General features: G+C 37.3%; 1 non-coding gene across 1 annotated transcript; it reads right to left on the bottom strand.

Moving 5' to 3' along the window:
* Positions 1-9,463: 9,463 nt before the first annotated feature.
* LOC123461735 lies at positions 9,464-9,653 on the bottom strand. Its single transcript, XR_006637817.1, has one exon. It is a non-coding gene; the product is annotated as a U2 spliceosomal RNA (small nuclear RNA).
* Between the last annotated feature and the right edge of the window lie 15,132 nt (positions 9,654-24,785).

Here is a 24,785-nt window from a genome sequence, read left to right as displayed (position 1 = left end):
TTTCTTCTAGCATCTCTGGATAAACTATTAAGACAAAAGCAGAAGCTCAGAAAGGAAATTTCCAAGCTTAATATGCACATGCATCATCTAAATGTTTCTAAGGGTTCCCAGGAAAAGAGTCTCCTCTCTATCCAGAATAGGGCTCAAATTGCAGAAAACCAAACCCAAGCTCTGATTGTAAGATTGGCAAACTTGCAATGTAAGCTCAAATATCAGCCTCACATGCTATCAGAATTTAAAGTGAGTGCACTGATTGGAAAAGAGTGGGATCCTGTGACTTGGGACTGGGATGTGTGGGAAGATCATGAAGAATCTGGAGACATTGAACTCTGATTCTGAAGAAGGTGTTTTGCATGAGAATAAGATCTCTTTTCCACTAGGGACAGTTGAATCCCCACCCCCAACCCCTGAAGTATTTTCCTCTCCACCCTTGCCTGAGGGAATGAATTCTTCTTTGAAGGACCAGCAATGACCCTCCCTGCAGTGCCTATCCATCTTTGCCTTTAGACCTATAACTATACATAATGCTAGGCAGACCACTAAAGGTGAGATAGAAAGCATGCCTGAAGAGGAAGTGAGGTACAGCCCTAAAGAACTTCAGTAATGTTCTGACTTGTACAGGCAGAAGCATGGGGAATATGTGTGGGAATGGATTTTTATGGTGTGGGATGATGGAGAAAGGAATATAAGATTAGATCAGGTTGAATTTATTGAAATGGGCCCATTGAGCAGAAATTTCAGACTTAACTCTGCAGCTCATTCCATTTGGAAGAGGTGCCAAGAGTTTATTTGATTGGCTGGCTGAAATATGGATCCAAAAATGGCTTACTATAACTGAGCTCCAGCTGCCTGATACCTCTTGATTTAATGTTGATGAAGGGATTAAAAGGCTCAGGGAACTTGGAATGCAGGAGTAGATTTGCCATGTAAACTCATCTTTGCCCCCACAATGGAAGCATCCAGAAAATGTGTCCTTCACTGAGACTATAGAAATGCATTTGTGAGGGGAGCACCAGCATACTGAAAGGTACCAGTAGTTGCCATAACATGTAAAGAAGACATTACAGTGGGAGCCACAGTTGCTGTATTAGATGACTTAGTGTAATGGGGAAATTGGGGTTCTGAGGTGCTTCTTGGAATCAAAAGCCCTGAGTTTATATCTGCAAAGTAATCAAAAAATTAGCAATTCCAGTTTCAAGAAAATAATTTTTTTAAATGCCACAGTTTATTCAGATTTTACAAAGAGGTGCAGAAAGGGCAAGGCTAAGAGGTAAGGGCAGATAAAGTGAGGAAAGAAAAGTACACTAGATGGAGCCCAAAAGGCCATGTGGGCCACATGTAGCTCAGTAGTCCATGTGATCAGATATCAATCTTGGGGGAAAATGTGGAAAAAAAGAGAAAAGAAAGTTCAAGGAGCTCCTGTCATGTGGAGATCTGGAGGTGATAACAATCCATGTGCATAGTAAGGGCTAGTGGGCCCTCCCGCCTGGGCCTGAGTCTGAGCCTGGGCCAAGCCAAGGGAAAAACTCACCCACAGTTTGAAATTCCCATGTGATCAGAGAGAGTGCCTGTTCTCCCCTTGCAGCAGTATATATAGCCTTAGGGTGGTAGGTTATCTTTTGGGCCAGGTGAATTAGAGGGCCAGCTGGTTGTTTTGGACTAGGGGTTGTCTCAGGAAGAGATTAGCTCTGGCACCATGTTCTGGGGAATGAATTTGACCAACCACAGTGTTTAAATCATGTGAAAGACCTCCCTCCCAGGAGGGGTCCTGTCTGTGGACAAACAGTTCTACGGAAGTAGGCAAGAGAGATAAGAAATCAGATCATCTTTGATTTCTAGCAAGTGCAAACTTTCCTGCCTTTTTCACTTGCAGTGGTCCATTCACTCTAACTCTACTCCACCTTCATTCTCCCCTCTTATGAGAAAACATTGTAACTGCTGTTAGAGGACAAGGAGTGATGACATCAGATCATTAACTATTTCTACTTGAATGGGCCACAAAGTTGTGGCAGTTATAGAGTTTCTCCCAGAGAGGTGTTGGCCAAGTAATTTTTTCTTCTTTTGGAAGCCAGGAGGACTTATTTCTCTTCAATTTTTACTCTTCAGAATATATAATTTTTTTTGGATGGGGGGGGGCTGTCTTTGTATCCTCTAAGATCAGGAAGACAGGTGACTTACCAGTGGGCCAGTGTAGAAGTGTTCCATCATCTCCAGTGGCCTCATGGCCTGGGAGCACAGACCAAAATATTGGCTTTTTGATTCAGTGATTCCAATTGGCTTTGGCTTCTACACAGGTGATTAATACACTTGGAAAGGATGTTACACCAATCTGGAAAGTCATTTTATTCAACCTTTTAAAATTTGGTTTTCCTGTAGCAGCATAGGCCATATATGAGGCATAGAAACTAGGCACATCTTAGTCTTTAGATATATAATAGTTATAAATACAGATACAACCCTGTTATCAGACTTAAAAACAATATAGATCTAACCAATTAATTTAACCTAGAAATTGTCAACAAAAAGACAAGCAACAGTATAAAGTCTTAGCACTTGTGTTTGAACACATCTTTGATTAGTCCAGATACCTATGTTGGTACTAGTTATCCACAGGACATTGGAAACAGATCTACAGAGCTTGAAGTTATTTCTATCTGATGAGGACCATTGTTTGAGCATGAGGCTTGTGGTGGTTTGATTCAAGAGACCCCATAAACTTAGCTGTTCCTAATGCTAGGTTCTCAGCTTATGGAGATTTGGAATTAATGTCTCCTGGAGGTGCTGTATTTTTGGGGGCAGGCTTATGGGTGTTATAGCCAGTTTCTCCATGCCAGTGTTTGGCACACTCTCCTGTTGCTATTGTCCACCTTATGGTAGCCAGGGGTGATGTCCACCCTTCTCATGCTATCATTTTCCCCTGTCAGCATGGAGCTTCCTCTCAAGTCTATAAGCCAAAATAAATACCTTTTTCCCAAAAGCTGCTCTTGGTCAGGTGGTTTCTGCCAGGAATGAACCCTGACTGCAACAGTATACTTGGTACTGAGAGTGGCATTGCTGCTAGACACCTGAATATGTGGCATTGGCCTTTTGGAGCTTAGTTTCAAGGGGAATATAGAAGGATTTGAAACCTTTCCCTAAAAGATGTCTTGCAGTGGTATAATTACAGCTTGATGGACTATTCTGGACAGAGATGGAAGACCTGAATGCAGTAAGGACTATGGACTGTGAGGTTTGGCTTGTGAGGGTGAGAAAGAGGTTTGCCTATACTGGGCTAGAAGCAGTTTGTGTGAGAGGCTTACTGTTAAGCCCCTGTCCCAACAATCTATACAGGGATGCTTTGTGCAGAAATAGACTGATGTGAATAGAGTGATAAGGCACAAAAATGACAACTTTTGAGATTGGGCCAGTTGGCATGCCCTGGGGCAACAGGAAGAGTATAGACTCTTGAAGGGACCTGATTGCTCAAGGGGTGCACAGTTCTTCACAGTCTGCTTTATTCTTCCCTGGATTAACAAATTGGCAAATACCGGGTATTGTGGAGTATAAGAAATGTGAGAAAGACAGGGTTATAGAGTTTGTAACACAGTCTTGTGTTTTAGAAATGGCCATGGGCAGTGCGAAGCAGGTTTGCTGGATGCCTGCATGGAGACCTGATAGAACTGTGAGAATGGACTCTGGGTTTCAGTGGAGATTCCAGGACCACAAAATGGCTGCTAAGGAAAGCTGCCAGCTATAGATGAAGTTTTCGAGGACTGTGAGTAGCCTAGCTGGAGGGGTCGAGGTAGAACACCAGAGACTTGTTGCTTGTTAGGATTATTGGATTTAGAGACTTGTTACTGGCTAAAGTTTTTGGTCTTAGAGCTACTGAGTTTGATACTAGCCCTGGTTGTTTTCAATTTTGTATTGCTTGAACATTTCTTTGCTATGTCCAATGCAATCTTTTGCAGTGTGAATGTTTGTTCTGGTTCTTTATAGTAGTATGGCTCTGTTAAAAGACCCTGAATTATAGCAATATTTGAACATATTTAAGATTGATAAAATTTATGGAGGCTTCCAAAGTTTGACTGAATGCAATGTGTTTTAAATTTTCTATGGTTACCAGCTTGTGGGGTCAGGGGTGGAATGTGGTGGCTTGATTCAGTTGTACCCCATAAACATAGGTGTTCTGAATGCTAGGTTCCCATTTGATGAGGTGGGCTTATGGGTGTTACAGCCAGTTTCTCCATGTCAGGGTTTGGCACACTCTCCTATTGCTATTGTCCACCTTATGTTGGCCAGGGGGTGATTTTCACCCTCTGCTCATGCCAAATTTAAGTGTTTTTAGATATCCTATGTCATTTCTACATACAAACACTTTCATTCACATACTTTAACATTATAATTTTTAAGAATTTTAAGAAACTTTCTATGTCCAACATTGAAAAGTTTCTTCCCAATTCCTTCAATCATCTCATCTGAACCCATAATTAACCATTGTCTTATACGACTATTAAGAGAAATTACAGAAAATTGATTAATCATATTGCCCAAAGAGTTAATTTTCTTACTGTTGGAAATTTGTAGAGAAACAGCCTTACCAGAAATGTTTACAACTTCCTCAGTATCTATGTCACCAAAAATCTCTATTTGACAACCAGACTTAGAAATGTTTTTATTAGGAATAACTAAAGCATTTTTTGTTTGTATGTTTTTGCCTTGAGGCAAAACTTGAAACTCAGGCCAGTTATTTCCTTCTTTTAAGTAACAGGGCACTACAATAGGCTTTAGTTAAATCTCATTTTAAATACAAAATAAAAAAAATTGAAAAATAACTTGAAATAATTCAAATGCCAACAAAAACTTTAGGAGAGACCTGTTGGACTATTGGGATTAATAAAGATATCTATAAAAATCTTATTTGTTTAAAGCCAAAACAAAATAGAAAATGTCAGGCACAGTTCAAATTAAAATTATGTTTAAGCCGGGCATGGTGGCTCAAGCCTTTAATCCCAGCATTTGGGAAGCAGAGATAGGAGGATTGCCATGAGTTCAAGGCCGCCCTGAGACTACACAGTGAATTCCAGGTCGGCCTAGGCTAGAGTGAGACCCTACCTCAAAAAACCAAAATAAATAAATAAATAAATAAATAAAATTATGTTTATCAAGCAATTTAAAAGCCACACAGTGTTAAAATGTGGGGTCAGGCTATCATTGGTGATTCTCCTTTCTCAGCTTCCCAAGTAGCTAGGATAATAGGCCTGTGCCATCAGGCCTAGCTCATTTCAGTGCTTGTAATACCAGTAGTAATAAATAATTTACAGTTATGCAAAGACATATTCATCATAGAGCACTATAGCAATTAGTGAGCACCACCAGGCATATCTTTCCCATTGTGTCCCTATCCTGAGGCAAAGACAGCATGATTACTTCTCACACTCAGTCGACATAGTTTCAGGCCTCAGCTCCATAGGTGGGAGAAAGAATGTGGTTGGGACTTAGGCCTGTTGAGAAAACCTTTCCAGCCATTAGGCTTGGGGCTTTCCTGAGCATTTTTAGTCACCTCTCATTTAGGCAGCCAGAGACTCACAGTCTCTAGCTGGTCACCACCAGGTCTAGGGGAGGCCACAGTTTCCTCTGAGGAAGGATGAGACTAAGCTTAATATTAAAACTTTGGGGATTGTAGGAGTTTCCCTTCTTGAGGGGATCCAGCCACCCTTCAATCAAGGGGCTCAGGATCTATAAACTGGCTTATGTCTGGAAACTGGTTAAGAGGCCTTGATTCTCTTTCAAGAATTCAAAGTGGCCTTTTGTTCATTTCCTCAGGAACTTTTCTACTTTGGCCCTTGGTACCTTTTTGGGAGGTGAGGCAGGGCCTATGTGGGTGGAGAGCAAGGCACAGCCTTAGTGATAACAGTTATGGTACCAACCTCCATGCAAGTCAGGTTTTTCTCTCAGGGAATCCAGAAGCGGTCAGATAAGGACCTTCCCCTGCGGTGCTTAGCCTTGCACCCACGTTGGTGACCATATCACACTCACTTTATTGTGAGCTGATATGTATAGGTCTGAATCCTATGTAGCTCCTAAAGGAGGGGTAGCTATTTGGCCAAGATAGGTAGAAAACAGCGATAGCAGAGGTGTAGAGGACAGCAGTATAGTAAATAAGTACAGAATGTAAAACCAAGGGAGAGTGACAGCTGCAGGTGGTAGGTCTTCAGTGGCAACGCCTCAATCAGCCAGCTCCAGTCTGTGATATTGGACCTGTAAAGGCTGCATCTTAATGGCTTTAATCTGTTGACATATAAAAGACATAATTTTAATCATAATAATGGGTCTGATTGTGAGTGAGAGGATTAAGATAAGTAGAGGTCCTTCCAGCTTTGTCCTATTAGGAAAAAAAAGGAGATTTTCTCAGGGAAGTGTTTCTTCCTAGATATGTGAGATGTCAGTGGAGAATCATCAGCTTGTTTTACAAGTCTCTCTGGCAGCCATCTTGCAGCATTTTCTTTGGTGTCAGACAAGCATACTGATCCTTGGCCCCAAATGAGTACTGGGTCTGGGCCATTCCATTTTAAAGTTAAAGGATCTTTCCACATGGCTTTGGCAAAGGTATTTTTTTAATTTATGTGTCAAAAGCGATCAGCTGCTGACTTTCCTTGAGCATCAAGGGTTAAAAAGTTTAGGACAAACAGTGTATGATGAAGAATATTTCTTGGAGAGCCTTTTATGGGATATAAATCCCCCGTCTTTAACTTTTGGAGGGTAAATGGACCCAGAAGAGGGGGCCCTCCTGCCAGAACATCCCAATGGGTGTAAAGTCAGTGGCACAAATGACCAGGAGAAGAGGCTTTTTATAAGAGATAAAAGTGACTCTGGCTCAGAATTGTAGCCTGCACGATCTTTAGGGATTCTAGGGCAGGGGCTGTTAATGAGCGGCCTGAAGCAGGATCTGGGTCTCCTTTTAGGATGTCAAACAAGTGTTTAAGCTCACCAGTAGTTAGCTTAAGATAAGGCCTGAGCCAATTGATATCTCCTATGAGTTTTTGAAAATCATTTAAAGTTTTTAGATGGTTAGTCCTAAGTTGAATCTTTTGTGAAGGAATTTTGTTACGAAAAATTTCAAAGCCTAAGAATAAGTAAGGAGGTCTTAATTGAATTTTATCAGGAGCTATCTGAAGATCAGCCCCGGTAAGGGCCTCAGAAAGCTCTTGAGAGCTAATAAGGAGTTCAGTGGGATCAGGACCAGCCAGGAGGATGTCATCCATATAATGAATGATATACAAAGAAGGCCATTTATGTCTAAATGGATCTATAATTTGGGCCACAAATTTTTGACACAGGGTAGGGCTGTTAGCCATCCCTTGGGGCAACACTTTCCATTGGAATCTCTGTATAGGGCCTCTAAAATTTACCACAGGTAAACTAAATGTAAAATGCTGACAATTCTCAGGGTATAAGGGAAAACCTAATCTTTTAGGTCAATAATATTTTTACAATATCCTGCAGGAATTGTTACTGGAGTGGGGAGGCCTGGTTGTAGGGCTCCCATAGGTACCATGGCCTTATTAATATTTTTAAGGTCCTGGAGCAATCTCCATTTTAAGGGCAATTCAGAAACACTCCACTGTGGGGGCCTCTGACCTCCGACCACCTGTTTAGATAAACCTATCATTTTAAAAGTTTTAAAGTACCATTGTTTGCTTAGCCCATCACAATGGAGATTACCTTATCCTCAGTGTTTTTTGACCGAGCAGGTTTCTCTGTTTTAGATTCTCCTTCTTTTTTATCTGTCTCTGGCCATCAGTGGACAAAATTCAGGGAGAACTAGGATAAAGTCTGAGAGAGCCAGGGTATGTCCTATAGTGTATAGCTTGGACCTCTGTGCGAACATTTACAATAGACTTTATTAAACACTTGAAGAAAGGAGGCAATAAGCATAAGAGAAGCAGAAGGCAAACTCCCACAGCTGTAAAGTTGCCTATCCAGGAACTTAGAGAGTCCCAACCAGGCAACACAGACTTAATTGTAGTAAATAAATCATTAGCAGCCTTAGTAGCATCAAAATCAAGATAACTGTTTTTATATAGTTAGAATTTTTGAATGTAAGTTAACCAAATCTAACAAAATGTTATCATGGTGCCAAAATTGAGACAGTTACTTTACATACAATAGAGTAGAATTTGGTATTTTCTGAGCCTAAACAGCCCTTGATAAAGTTTTTGAAAGAAAAATATTATTTGACAACCAATGATTTTGGCTTAAACTTGATAGCTATTGATTTTTATGTACCACAGAAATTTTTATTAACATAAAACAATTTGATGTTTTACCCATGAATTAAATTTGATAAGGTTTAAGTAAGCTATCCCAACAAATCCCAGGAAGATGAAAGTTATTATTACTGAAATTGAATCACTTAAACCTAAGTGATTAAGCCTAGTTATGACCATTCAATAAAATTAGTATAAGTAAGACAGAAGCTATCTGTAAAGTCACAATGTCTTTAGGTATGAATACTTTACCTTTGGAAATTAAACATTTCTATGTGAGCCTTTATCTTTAGAATAGTTAAAACCTTGATGAAAAGAGGAACCTAATTTACTTTACTGAGAGAGTCTTAAAGCCAGTTTTATAACCCTTAAATCATAACAAATTAGCATCAGTGACCTGTTAATGAGTTATTATAAGACTCAGTTTATCTATTTAACATTTTGTCTAGTGAGAGACTTTATCTAACAGATGTGACTTTAAGTGTTCATAAGAAATGAACTAAAGAGAACCACAGTTATATGCTGTATTCCTTTTTCCTTGTCAGAGACAATTGGCCATTTTTGTCTCTAGTCAGAGTCTGCGGGGGACACATGGCTTAAACTTGCATGGGGTTTGAGATAAAGGTGGCTCCATCTGTTTTTTTTTTTTTTTTTTTTTCCAGAGTCCAGCTTTCCATGAATTTAGGTAGCATATGTTGGAAAGCGAGAGCAAAATGAAATTACAGAGCAGGGCGATAAGCATTCTGACATTTCTTTTCTATTCCAAAGTTGTTTGTTTTTACAGAGCAAATTTACCCATTTGCAAAACACAAGGTGATAGACTCTTGTCTATGTTTAAATTGGTTAAACCTCCAATTACACCTGTACTTATGACTTTGTGACCCACCTAACATAGGCATCACCTGTGTCTAATGTAAAATGAATTTAGATTAAGATTATGTACCTATATCAAACTTTTAGAGTATCCTTAAGAGTCTGTAAACAGTTGAAGAATCTCTAACTTTAGGCATGGCATTTAGGTTTAGCTTGAAAATTCATTCCTACATACGCACATCTTTATCCACATACTTTAACATTCTCAGTTCCACTCAAAAAGCATTTTTAACGAGAATTCTATGTCCCAACATTGAAAAATTATTTCCCAGTTCCTTTAATCAATTCATCTCACCCCATCATTAATTATCTTTTCTTTTCCTTTTTTTTTTATTATTCCCCCAAGGGTGTGCACCATTCCTGGAAGTACTGCAATACCAGGTTGATGCGTGGAGTGGACGGAGCAAGCTCCTATTCCAACTCCAAGCTCCAAAAATCCATTTAATATACTGTCCTTGTATAGAGAAGTATCAGATATTAAGCTGATAAGAACAGATACTACATTTGATCTTAGCCAAAAGGCCGAGAAGCAATTATCTTTTGTATAAGGCTATTAAAAAATTACACCAAATTAATCCTATTACTCACTAACAAGTGAATAGTCTAACACAATTTTATGTCATTAATATCAATAAGACACTAAACTAAGGCAAATATTGTTGCTATCTTGAGGTTGGCCTAGAAGTCAGGTCAGTTACCTCCTCCTTATAAGTAACAGGACATTACAATCTTTTTTAAAATATCTGGCAAATTATCAGTTACCTCTTAGAGGAAGTTTTGTTGTTTTTAATAATCCTCTACGTAAGGTGAACTTGACTTAGAACAAATATCTGGCAAATTTATTCCTGTAAGAGATATTTAACTTTTCCTTTTTAATTTCAATGCTTAGGTGTTTGATTTCCTTGAAATGGTTCTCTAGAAGAGAAAGGAATGTCACCTGTGTTCATCTCATCTCTTTAGTCACAGTCACAAACATGACACGGCTAGCAAGCACAATGAACACACATAAACACATACACACACAAAAAAAGAACCAATCCTCCTGATAAAATCAAAAATTTTGCTTAAGGAACTTGAAGCAATCTTAATTCCTTGTGCTTTTTAAATATCTTTTACTATGGCAATTAGCTCCTTTTTACTCTTTTTTAAATCTTTTTTTTTTTTTTTCCTTAACCCATGTTCCCTTTGCCTTGAGAGAAGTATTAAGCCTTTTAACAATTTATGCTTACTTAGGGTCTGTCCCATGATAGAAAAGGAAAGAGGAGGAACGGCAAGACCAAAGGGCAACATTCCCAGATGGAGAACCGGCATGGGGGGTTTCCCCGATGCGCCTGCCTGCAATTTTAAGAACTGGAAGCCACTCTAAGAGCATTTACTGGCTGTTATGTACCCAGTTTTGATGATAGGAAGAAAGGCTAGGTAGGAGGTCATTGCCAATGCCCGAATGGGCTGTTGGGATTCGCACAGGGAGTTAGGAGACTTCAGCCAATGCCAGAGGGTAACCCTGGTCAAGAGGCTTCAGTTGCCCTGTTGCTAGGTTGCAATTCCATGCCAACTGTAAAAGGAGGAAAAGAAGTGCCAAAAGAAAGTCCTGCAGTTCTTGTGCCTTGAAAAAAAATTGACTCAATAGTCTTTACTTTAATTGCCTAAAATTTGTCACTTACCTCAAACTGATCAGTTTTGCAGGCGGGCTTTTCTGCATCAATCACGGTGCAGGTCAGTATTACAGGTGAATTGCCTATAGTGACCTCTATGCAGACCTTCACTCACCCCTCCGATGGGGTGGCGGTCTAATGGCTGGGACGGCTGTCCACTCGAGTGACGCCCAGGTCACACTTCGTACCTTGGGCCCCACATTGGGCGCTACTTGCCCCGGCCAGTGAAGAGTTGAACAAGGACTCAAGCAGAAGCTAACCTGGGTAAAAGAAGACAAACAGACACAAGAAGGAGACCATGCTAGATGTTTGTCACAGCCTTGAGAGTTTATTCTTACATGTAGGTTTATGTAGGGTTGTAGGGGGAAGGGGATGTGGTCAGGGCAAGGAGTTGTAGGGGGAAGGGGACATAGTTATGGCAAAGATCACAGAGTTACTGGTTAAACCACAATACCTTTGTTTCTTCATCAGCTACCGGCTAAATGGGGGAGTGTTTGGCCAGGTGTATGATCCCATTGTTTCTGGTAGTTGAATATTAGGTAAGGAAGTAAAAACTTAACTTGCTATATGGCAGTCTCTGTTAACATGGCTGAGTTTTGGTTCATAGCTCCCAACAACTTGGCCCTTGTTACTCAGAGATCCAGTTAGATACATTACATCTAGTGAAGGGGGTAGACACATTACATCTAATGTAGGGTGACAGGACCTCTGAAGATGAAAAGGGCAGGAAAGTTTACACTTGCTAGAAATCAAAGATGATCTGACTTCTTATCTCTTTTTTTTTAAATTTTTTTTATAAGGAAAGCCATTTCTTTTCTTTTTTAAATTTTTTTGTTTATTATTTTTATTTATTTATTTGAGAGTGACAGACAGAGAAAGAGGCAGGTAGAGAGAGAGAGAATGGGTGCGCCAGGGCCTACAGCCACTGCAGACGAACTCCAGATGCATGCGCCCCCTTATGCATCAGGCTAACGTGGGTCCTAGCGAGTTGAGCCTCGAACCGGGGTCCTTAGGCTTTACAGGCAAGGGATTAACCGCTAAGCTATCTCTCCAGCCCTGACTTCTTATCTCTTTTGCCTAGTTCCATAGAACTGTTTGTCAACAGTCAGGACCCCTCCCAAGAGGGAGGTCTTTCATGGGATTTAGACATTGTGGTAGCTCAGGTTCAGCTCCTGGAACTTGTCTCTTCCTGAGACAGGCCCTAGCCATAACCCACCAGCTAGCCCTCTGGTTCACCTGGGCCAAAAGACAGCCAGTACCCTAAGGTTATAAATTCTTTGCAAAGAGAAGGCAGGTTCTCTCTCTGATGATTTGGGAACTTCCAGCTGTGGGTGAGATTTTTCTTTGGCTGGGCCTGGGGTGACTTAGCCCAGGATCAGGTCCAGGCTCATCCAGGAGAATGCCCTAGCTTTTACTCTCTACATATATTCTTTATCCCTTCCAGCTACCCACATGTCAGGATATCCTTGAACTTTTTTCTCTTTCTTTCCATGTTTTTCCCCCAGATCTGTATTGATCACATGGACTCCTGAGTTACGCATGGCCCACATGGGTTTTTGGGTTCCACATGGTGTACATCTTTTCTCCCCACTTTATCTCCCCTTAACTCCCAGCCTTCCCCTTTCTGTACTCATTTGTAAAATCTGAATAAAAGGTGGTATTTTAAAAATCATTGTCTTAAATCTGGAATTGTCAATTCTTTGGTTAGTTTGCAGATATGAACTCAGGGCTTGTGGTTCTAAGAAGCACGTCAGAACCCCAATTCTGTGATTACATAATGGAGATCTCAACAAAATACCTTGAGACTGATTTTTATACAAATAGCCACATTTTTATTTGGTTTGCCCATCTTACTTTTATGAGCTGCTGACACATTCCAGCCACTGTTCCTATTGGTTCCATGGGTACTCCATATCCTTTGTGCTTAAGTAGTTTCTGGGAGTAAAGAACTCAACACAAATTTTTACTCATTTCTTATAGCTTCACACTGAGGAAGATAGAAACTCAACATAAATTAGATTTATGTTTTCATTTTGCATGTTCTCTCTCTCTTTCTCTCCCTATGTCTTTCTCTATCTCTCTTGACTAACTCTGAAATGCTCTATGACTATACAAAAAATTCCAGGCCTATGCCTGACTCACCTTTCCTTCTTTCATACTTAGATTAGAATGTGTCTTCCTTTTCTTGGGAATACTTAAATGTATCACTTAGCAAGTAATAATGAACACATTGTTAATTAAAAATGGTGTCCATAATGTGTCTTTTCCCTAACCAAAGATGGCACAGACCATGTGACTTTTCCTCCATCAAAGATGGCATCTACCATATGGTCTTCCCAGATGGAACAGTAGATTTTCCTTCTGAACTCTAATTTAATAATCTCTAAGACTAACTTAAGGGGATTGGTACAGGATCACTACACTCCAAGGAGAAGGTGAAACCATCAAGCTTGTGGAAACTTGCAGTTTCCACAGTATTGGCCAAGGAGAAGTCCATCACCTGGCAACTGGCATCAGGGTTCACTGTCTTCCTGATTTAAGGTGATACTCCTGATACATGACAAATATAGCCATCTCTCCAGACAAAGCCCCCATCTTAATTTAAACATGTACCACAGCATATATCAAAGCAATAAGAGATGGAGCTGTATACAGTTTCAGTAACAGTTTTCTACAAATAGGAATATTAAATTCAGAAATAATGTCACTTATGCTCTGAGGTAAACTTTTGATATCATAAAACTTTTTATACATTTATGTGTGAAAAACACTATTCAAAGAGTATGCCCAAAATTTTCTGGTGTCAGAACCAAACATGGGCTAAAGAAGCCTATGAAACACAAGTTTCACAAGACTCCCTGAGGTTATAAAAGCAATAAATATTTGCCAGAGTGGAGAAGACTATTTGGTGGAGTGGTCTAGAAACTCTGCTAGGATCTCCTGGGAGAGACATGGTGAGTCATCACCTATGCTGAGTTTGGCTTCTTTTTGTGATGGTGCTGCCTTTGTGCTTCCCATGTATAATCTCAATTTTCTCTTGATTCACCAAGCCAGGCAGATAGAATTATTTCTTTGGTCCATCATCATTACCTTATTTTGAATGAAAAGAGACATGGAAAAACTTACACAAGTGGCCCTCAAAATAGTAAAATCCTTAAGAATGAATCAAGCTGTGGATAAGAAAGACTTGCTCAGGAAAACTATAAATCAGTATTGAAATAAAAGAAAGGAAACATGTGGAGAACTTCATTTATCTGTTCATTGGTACAGAATCTGCATATATCTTGCAAACTGAGATGGCATTTATGAATTTATATACAAAAAGTTGTGCCAAAATGCTGTAGCCATTAGAAGTAACAGACCACCACCAATACAGCATTTTTTAAGCTTACATGCTACAGCAGTCCTCCCTCCCTGTTAGCATTCCACACTGTACTTGTGTAGCTGACACACAGGCCCTGCCACTGAGAAGTGACTCATGCTGCATTTGATCATCATCCCATTATGAAATTCTTAAGAATTTTAAGCAAAGAACTCCAATATAATTTAATTCCATTGGTCATGCTAACTATGTAGAAATTATGGTCAAAAGTTATTATTTCATAATACTCTAGACAAATTGTTCACACATTTTAGAAATATTCTCTATTGTTTCTGCTTCTACTATTTGTTATAATACATATTTGAGGAACTCATTTGAGTTTTTTGACTCTTTATTGCTTATCCCAAATTCTGAGAATGATATACCAATCTTATTTCCAAATATCCGTGTGTGTGTGTGTGTGTGTGTGTGTGTGTGTGTGTGTGTGTGTTTTCAAACACATTCCTCCTAAAACACTGCTAATATGATCTCTTTGGATATCTTCTATTATAGATGCATGATTGCTTCTGAAAATCTTGACTGTATGAAAGAATTTCACATGTGTGATTCCTCACTACTTATTCTTAAGCATATGGCACTTAGATCTAAGAGTATTTTGCCCAATACCTCTTCTATGTCCTATTTCAAAACCTGAATGTTCCAGATGTTCTCCACAGGCATAATTTTTCCAAAGTGTCATGTTTAAGTAAAAGTAATACAAAGAAGGTTTATATCATATATTCCAAAAAGCACAATAACTTGATAATTTTGACAGCAATGGATATAATATTAATGACAATCTCAGGGCAATCAATGGATCATGGCTATATTCTCAACCAATAGATTTAGAGTCTGGTCCCTAACTCTAGAGTATGTATTGTCTGATAATTCCCTTAAGTTAATTTTTAGTCATTTCCCCCTAAAAGCTTGTATATAAAAATCATTGATTACTTATTGGCCAAAATAAAAGTAATTCCCACATGTACAATATGATGATGACTTACCACAACTCCATCTAGATAACTCATCTTTGGAAAGTTGACCAGTTATTTTTTTAATGAACAGAATGGGAAGTACAGTCTTGTTTTGTAGCTCAATTATAGAGACCAACATAAATATTTCAAGAAATTTAGCAGCTCCAACATATACATAAAGTCAACAATGGGAGAGTGATTATCCAACCTTATCTAATATTATGGATATTCAGAAGTTTTATGTATTTCTTGAATATTATAAGAGTATGGACACTTTATTCATTTATAACTTTTAGCAAAATTCCAAACATATACTAAGCATTAAACTTTCATTCAACAAACTCAAGTAAAGGTGATGTACTTTATAATCTTGTCAGAGGATCATTTCCAGATTTACTGTGAGAACATTTATTTTCTTATGAATTATCATTATTAATCTCATTACCATATATATATATATAATTTGTGATTATGGGTGGCATTACAAGTAGTCACAAAGCTGATGCCCAGAAAAGACAATGCACACTGGATTATAGAAGCAATGGGCTGTGCACAGTTGGTTATACATTGTGGCATAAGTATAAAAAGTAGCCCATGAGATTGACAAACACTTGTAATTAGCACAAATGAAAGTGTGCCTCTAAGGAGCTAATGATGTTTAAGGATGGGATTATGGCCAAATGCACTGAAATCTAACAATGTGCATTTGTTGGACTCAAATATAAAGAGCTCCTTTTCACTGAACCAATTAGTACAAAGCAATTGAAAAAAAAAATGTCAGTCCCAAAGGAGCATAAGCCAAATTAAACAATAATATTTTATGCAAACTACCTACATTAAGCAGATTAAATAGAAAATATTCTTGTTTTTGTCTTTTGTTGGGGCATATATTACATAAATTATTAAAAGACAAACATAAAATCTATTCTAGTTTTAAAAAGGCTAGTAAATGTTATCAAGTCCAAGTGACTTAATGCTTGAATAATCTCAAACTACATGACTATGTCCTGTGTTGATTACCTGATAAAGCCAAATATAGTTTGTTATTCTTAAACATGCTTCAGTTAGTGTTTAAACATTTATAAAACATGTTCTACTCTATTGCAAAATAGTTCCCTGCCAGAGAACTTGTTTTCATCTTCTACCATTATCACTGCTTTAACATTGTCCTTCTCATTATGGAGAGGAAAGAAAGGGATCTATTTTCCAAGATCCTTTTCCTCACTGGATATAATATGTAAGTTTACAAGTGCATGAAATACAGGAGGAGATGACAATGGTGAAGGTCATTGTTCTCTATAAATTCTTTTGGTCAGACTTAATGACAGCCATAGTTTATACATAAGTGGTATAAAAGCTCAGTGAAGATACAAGACTTTTTGTTAAATGGATGTAAGACTGGTGTGGTGAAGTAAGACTATTTGAAGATATTTTTAATTTCTTGATGATAGTTTGATAGCACCTCATAAATGATTTCTTAAATGTCTGAAGTTACAACCTCTACCCAGAACAAGTTTTTCCAATGGGAATCATAGAACTTAAAAAACTGATGCAAGCCCTTGTTGAGAACTGCCATACATTCACTGCTGTTGACATTCCTGTGACAATGTGTGTCATATGTCCCTTCATAAAGAAACACAGGGCACACTCTTGTCCGGTATGTGCAGGGAAGGGCTGATGAATATTTGGAAATGATTCATACATCTATCTCAATGTACCAGGTAAACAAATTACTAAGGGATACAAAACAATGAATTTTTTATTATGAAAATCTTTAGATCCAAAAGTAGATAATCTGAGATTATGACTGATTCTTACCTAGAACTGAATCCCAGTCCAATGCATATGCACCTGGGTCTTATGAAACTCTTGTAGGAAAACATGGTACATAATATAGTTAGAGTATGAAGGTGTTTTTCAAAGTATCTGGAATAATCTAAGCATTTTACATATTCTTATCTCTATCTTTTAGCATAACGGACACTTAATTATTTATTTGATTATTTTTTCTACAATATGTTATAACATGTTTGTGAAAAAAAGCTTAAATAAAACCCATCTCTCCACTCCACTGTAATTCTCCTATAAAGAAGCATTACCATTTTCTTTCAGATTGTCACTATTGTTTTCACAGAATCATTTCTTGCTTTGTATGAGAAATTCCCACTTTGCTTAAAACTAACCAATTTGCATCTGTAAAGAACACTTTATTTACCAAAATATTCAGAATTAGCTTGATTTATTTATTGTGAGTAATGCCTTGGATTGTAATGGTATTTGAGATGTCAGGTTATATTCTGTATGGCAGCATAACAGTGGATTAAAGAGCCAAGTCCTTTATTCTTGTGGAATCCATATTTCCAAAATGAACAGATTAGATTTTATCGGTCCTAATATAAATAAAAAAATAATGAAAATGCAGCCAACTCAGGAAATATTAGGGTTTGTATCTATTACATAAAGAATCCAGAGATTGCACTTCACTCTTAATTAGGGGGTATGTGATAATTTTCTATGCTAAACCATTAAAATTACTGGGGTAAAGTGATATACAGTGGGTAAGGTCATCATAAAAGCAAACAATTTGGTATACACTTGGTTAGTTTCAGGAAAAGTGAGGTCATTAGTTTTTCCAGAGTCCAATTTTTGAGGGAAAGAATGGTAGGATGAGCCACCAAGTGCAGAGCAAGTAGTTTAGGGAATCATAAGGAATTTAGCTTTTTAGTAGGATAGAAGTGAGAACTATATCAGTGTGATAAATTAAAGGAATCTGACCCAACTTAAACTGTAAAATTTTACTAGCAACAGTGTAGAATATATTAGAAGAAGTGTCAACATGGGGCCAGTGAGGAGGCTAAAGGAATCATACAGATGATTGGTAATAGAGGTGATTGGCAATGGTAATATGAAATGAGATGAGGTGGAGGGAGGAAGACAGAATAAAGCTTGGCAATGTTTTCGATTATGAGTGTTTGTTGAAGTTGTGCATGTGTGTGTGTGTGTGTGTGTGTACTCAAGAGAATTAGAAGAAGATGTTCAAATTTAGGTCTGAACAAGGGACACTCATTTACTTTACATATTATATCAGAATTAAATAGCTTCTGTTCAATGATATCATACCAATTAAGGTAAGGGATAATTTTAAAATATTGGAGTGCAAAGAAAGGGCATGTTGGAGAAAGGAAATAGATGCAGTATGGTTGGGTTAATTTAGAAATGAAAGTTTTAGTGAGGAATGAATCCTCTGGTCCTCCACACTAATTGCACAAGGAACATTTACTGAATGTTGGGAGGAATGGGAGTATCTGTAGTCCACGCATGCTTATACTTTTGCATTTCAGAATTATGAGAGTTATAGCAGACTTAGATGTTGGGGAGAGAAGTCACATAAGGAAACTGGAGATAGGATCTTTAATATGTACATAATTTTCATATATAATCAAGATGAGACAAAAAGGCTAAACAAAAACAAAATTTTGGGATGGCATGGGCATGTGAGAGACTATAAGAAGTTCGGGCTGTAGAAAAAGACAGTGTGGCAGAAAGTGATATAGGAAAATCAAGCATGTTTGATTTTACAGAGTCATGGTGAACCACATTGGGGTATCTAAAATGTGTATGAGCTATGCATTGTGAATTCTATATTACAAAAGTTTTGGGGCAGAAGTGTTGAACATCTGTGAGAGAATGACTTCATCTGTGTTGAATAGGCAACAATAAGATCACAAAATAAAGCAATTAGAGATAAAATGGCTTGTAAACATATGCAAAATATCAAATGCATGTTACATTTAGGTGCAATTCAGTCAGCAAATGATGAAAATTATTTGAGGAAACTCTGCTTTCTAATTTTAGATGCTGAGAATAGTTTGGATTACCAGGTAAATATTTAGCTAAGGTTCGAAACATAAGATTGGGTGTGGTTTAAGGGACAGATCAATGATCTAAGCTTACAATACTCTAATATTTATAATAAATTGTTACTTTAATTTTTAATTAACGAGGATATAGTAAGTGAAAGTTCAAATACTTTGGAAATAAGATGAGAAATTCTTATTTGAGGCAATAGAAATGAAAGGGCATGCTTAATATCCTTAGTGGCCTGGTAAAGGAAAACGAATTAAGCAATACTGGGGACTGTGGTACTATAAAGAGAAATTCATGATAGGTGAGAAAAGTTTTAAGAAGTGTCCTTGAAATCTTGAGAACCTAAGATAATATAAGCCATTAAAATGAAGAAAAGCAAATATAAGCAAGTAACCATAACAGTAAGCACAGAGCTCACAAAAATGTTGGCTAATGACTAACAAGTGTGTGGTACAACTAATTGCTCCCCAGCATGGATTAAGTAGAATGCATGCTTCACCTTGTTGTTTAAGTCCTAGAGTCAACACCTCTGTTTTTTAGGTGCTGGGGTGGGAAACAGGGCCTCATGCACGCTGGATAAGTGCTCTACAACTTTTTCTGCAGCTCCGAAGACCAGGGGTCAGCTCATATTGTCTCCACTTTACCCTTGGCTTTCACACCATTTAATCAATTTGCAAAGAGTAACGAAATGGTGACATAAAGGGTAGAATATATAACTTGCATCTGTACTTGCAAACCTTTTTCCTCTTTATTTTTCATCAAACTATATCAGACACCAGACAAAACAAATAAATCATTGTTACAAGAAAAAAGGAGTCTAAAGTGAATGCAATGCAGGAGATTATTTAATGCAAAATTTCATTTCTTTAATCAAAAATAAATGACATTTGGAAGAGTTGCAATTTTAGAGAATAAAAGGTTCACATATACATACTTCATTTGACACATGGAAGCAATAACCTGTTTTACACATGCACACACATACTTGCTTCAGAACTTGAGGAGATTTATCATCATAGTGATTCTGGGTGGACCATTCTGTAAAATATTTCTATGTCCATCTAGTGAATGTCTTAAATTTAATTCTGAATTGGAAGAAGAAACAGAAGGATAGTGACTGAAGTAGTTATTGACTGAAAATAAAGTCTCCTGATAAGGATACTAATCTATTTTTATATCTTTGGATTTTATTATTTCTTTTTAATACCTGTTATTGTGTGAGAGAGAAAAAAGAGAGAGGCAGAGAGTTAAAGACAGAGAGAGAGAGAGAGAGAGAGAGAGAGAGAGAGAGAGAGAGAGAGAGAAAGAGAGAGAGAGAGAGAGAGTGGGGATGGGTACACGAGAGCTTCCTGCCTTAGCAAACAAACTCCAGATGCATGTAGCACTTTGTGCATCTGGCTTTATGTGGGTACTGTAAAATTAAACCCTGGGTATCGGGTTTTGTAACTAAGCATGTTTAATGACTGAGAAATCTCTCCAGCTCCTTCCACTGACTTTTTCAATGGCATTGCTACCATGTTCTTTCTAACACTATCCCTTTCTACTTTTTGCTCCTATACCATATGTGAACTTGTCAAGAACTTGGGACGGTATGTGTTGGAGGTGGGGACATAAAACAAAAAGGAAAGGTGTACATTGAATACAGTAACATCTAGTACATGAAATAATATAGATAATCCATAGATATATAAATTTGTATGTGATGTGGTCATTGCTATTTAGAAATATATTGTTCAGCAGAAGGAAAAGTAAGTAAGCTAATAGTAGAGGACAGTACAATTTATAAAAGTATAGTCATATATTATCCAAAGATCAAAAATAGGAAAGCACTGACATAATTAATTACATATAAACATCTCTAGAGGTGTATTCATAGATAAATCAAATTTATACTGAATATTTCAGCTACTAAATGGTTAATATTTAAGAGATGTTAGTTGTTATGAATAGCAAAAGGGAGAAAATGTATTCCTAAAGTATTCCTACTGAAGTAAAATTCACTGAAAAAAGCTTTTTTAGAATATTCAGAAAGGAAGAGAGGCCAAGAATAAATATAAGCTATAAGTAAAATTTCACTGATATGAAGAAATATTGTGTGTTCCCATAAACTGAAATGAACCACAGAATAGGTTCTTCTTGGCTATTATGAAAGTCCCAATAAGAGTCCAGAATTGAATTGGTGGCATACCCTCTCTTTTCTCTGAAGAAAAACAGTACACTGACCATTTCTGTTTCCTGTTGTCTGCATTCATCACTATGAGTCCAGAGCTGAAGAGGCTGAAAGACTGGAGGTATTAATCAGAAGTCAGTACAACAAATAATGTGTATGTCTTCTAACTGTATTTATTAACTTCGACGTATATGAGTGTATGGTGTGATGTGCATGCATGTATGCATGTGTGTTCACCTGCATGTGGAAGCCAGAGGTTAGGCATTTGGTATCTTCATCTCACCCTCCAATTTATTTACTAAGGTAGGTCTCTCACTTGAATCCATATTTCCTAGTTTGACTAGTCTATTCAACCAGCCTGTCCTAGGGATTGCAGCTCTGCCACCCCTCCTCAGCTCTGATAGTACACAGGCTACTTTGCTTGCCTAACATTTATGTAGTTAGTGTGTTTCTGAACTGTCAGCACATTAGTCCTCATAATTTCTTTGTAAGATATTTATGTACTTCAGAAATCTTCAACTTTTTTGATCATTAAATTTACAGGTTAACACTTTTTTTTGTTTTTTTGGTTTTCAAGGTAGGGTCTCACTCTAGCTCAGGCTGACCTGGAATTCACTATGTAGTCTCAGGGTAGCCTTGAACTCATGGCAATCCTCCTACCTCTGCCTCTCAAGTGCTGGGATTAACACATGTTTAAATAGACTCAGGATTATATACCACTATAGATTTTGATGGGATGGTCAAGTGACTGGCAACAATCTCTTTGAGTACTGACCTTGGGAATGGTTCCCTACTTTACCTTGGCAGTTACACTAATGCAGCCAAAAAAAGGTGGATTGTGAAAGACATGAATATGAAAGACATATTCTCATCAAACAAGCCAGAGGAAATCTACTAAATGAAGAAGTTTGCATTATATTTGAGAAGACAGACAGCCTCTAGATGCATATGTTATATACCTCATGTACACATGCACATGCAAACACACACACACACAAATTCTTCATGCAGAATTCTTTAATATGGATATTTCAATTAGGAGACAAATATCTTGCTTATACATTGGTCTCAGATGTATTAGTAGAAAATACTCTAATCAATTCCTGACACTACCTACATCTCATGGCTCGGAGTGGTTGTTGACTCTGAAGATTCTAGATTGTTATAGTCCTACAGTCATGCTTGATTCTGAGATGGCTGGCTGTTCTCCTTAGATGAGGTCAGTGAAGCAGTTATTTCAACTACTCCATATATGGAAAAAATAACCTACATACTGACTAAGATTTAAATTCAAATTGGAGAAAAACAAGTATCTCAAGGCAAACTGGTTTACAAATGAAAAACTTACAAAAGAAACAATCATTAATTGAATTGTCTGTATATGCTTAAAAATAGATTGTTTAATTTGTATATAATTACAACTGTCCATGTCTCCATGGCAGAGATTTCCTCATATCCCAGAGTTTCTGTAGTGGCCTCTGATGATGTTATGGAGGACTTCTCAAGCCCTCATATTTCTAAACTCTACATCATTTTTAAGAACCGAAAAAGTAGGTACCAAAGTCCATATCCCATTTTCTATGTATGTTGTGAAGTTTTATTGTGTGATTTTTATCAGATATATATATCTGTTGCTTACTTTTAAATGGCCTCTTTCTACTGTACTCTAAGTTCTGCAAAGCCCAAACACTCAAAAAAGATTCTCAATAAATGTCTTCTTTTAAATATCCAAGACAACATTTTATGCGTAAGTACAATCTCGGGTTATAAGTGAAACTATTATGCCACAATAAGTAAATGATTTCTCTGGATATCTACAACTAGGTTTAACATGAGGCCTCTGGATTGAAATTCAGTGTCTCCCACTATGTTATATCTGCTGATGTCATGGTGTACTCAGCTCTGTCCTTGAAGAAGCACTGAACCTTGTCAAGTTACTTGAGCAAGAATGGAGGAAACTCAGGGAGTGAGGGAAGAATATTTTCATGGCTCTGAGTAATATGTGTAATAGGATAATCTTTCTGAAAAAAAGTCAAAAAGAAAAAATTCTTCTTCTTAGCTACAAACTAAAGCAGAATCTTCTTTAAGCTAAATTGACTTTTAATGAACCTAAAACTATCTTACACACAATATGTCCTTTTTCCTCTTCAAAATGAACTATCACCAATGTCAGGACATTTGTATTTGAAAGTAAAAAAAAAAAAACCAAAAAACCAAAAAACCAAAAACTATAAGCTAGTCAATCTTAACCAAATGAGCATATAAATCAGCACATTTGGTAGAAAAGTATATTTTATATAATTGAGAATTAGTATCTGATAATTTAATCCAAATGCCAGCCTCTTTCTGGTAAATGAGTAAACAATGCATTATTTTTTCCTTAATCTCCAGGAATGGGATGCTGACTTTATGCTAAACTTACACATAGATGATATAACCCAAATTAAGTACACTTTTAGAAAGAATTGTTTTTAAAAGTTGATAAAGATAAAATACATATGAGTAGAAAAAAATGACTTAAAAACACAAAAATATACAAGTGTTAAGAAAGAATGTATTAAAATGAAAATAGGGGAATATTTTTAACTTATAAAATCTAACTAAGATAAATTACATAAGCATCAACATTTATGCTTGTATAAATATAATCATTCAAATTAATTAAAATTTAAAGAAAGGATATTCTAATAAAACCAAAAGCTTGATTCAAAGGGTAGCTTTGTCCTTATTTTGGAATTATTGTACTCTTTATGGGATTTTTCAGTTAAATTCATTTGTGTACTTCTGTGGTTGTGTTGTCTCTTTCAAGAGTGGCATTGACTCAGGTCAAGATGGAGCCCAGTGGCAAGTTTATAGGCCACCAGTGCTGCTGCATTTGGAGGTCAATGCTGGTCTGCTGGAGTGGTCTTTCAAGACAGTGCAGAGTTACATGTCTGAACATGACCCTGATCTGTCTTTCTATTGTTGGCTTTCTTTAAAACAATGAGAAAACTTGCTCTTACATGTGCTTTTGCCACCTTGATGCCAGAACTATGTCCTGAATCTTCAGAATAGTGAGCAAAATTAAACTATTTTATAATCTTTGTGTGTTTTGTGGGTGTGGTGTGTGTTTATGCATGTGTGGACACAAGTTTGTACATGGATATATATGCACATATGTGTGGAGGCCAGAGGTTAAAATTTGGTATCTTCCTCAATCATTCTCCACCTTGTTTTCTGAGATAGATTCTTTCCCTGAACCTGGAGATAGATTCTCTCCCTGAACCTGGAGATCACTGATTTAGCTAGAAGAACTTGATAGAAAACTCAATGGATTCTCATGTCTCCACTCCCTGAGCACTGTGACTAAAGATGTATACAAGCATGTCTGGCTTTTCTGTGGATGCTAGGGATTCCCACTCAGGTACTCTTGATTTTATGAAAAGGACTTTATGGCTGACTCAGCATTCTGTTACAGAAATGAAAAAAAAAAAATGACCTAATAAGTACATCAACTATATACAACTGTGTTCAATCTTTATATTCAAATCAACTACAGTGACCACTACTCACCATGAGGGAAAACCTCTAAATAGCATTTTGAATAATATTCATAATTTTTAAGTCACCTTCATTATCAAAACTCAAAGTTCATGAAAT

Source organism: Jaculus jaculus, chromosome 6 (assembly GCF_020740685.1).
Source record: "Jaculus jaculus isolate mJacJac1 chromosome 6, mJacJac1.mat.Y.cur, whole genome shotgun sequence".
In the NCBI taxonomy this organism is placed as follows: domain Eukaryota; kingdom Metazoa; phylum Chordata; class Mammalia; order Rodentia; family Dipodidae; genus Jaculus; species Jaculus jaculus.
Note: the sequence above shows the minus strand (reverse complement) of the source record. Positions and strands in the feature narration are given on the sequence as shown.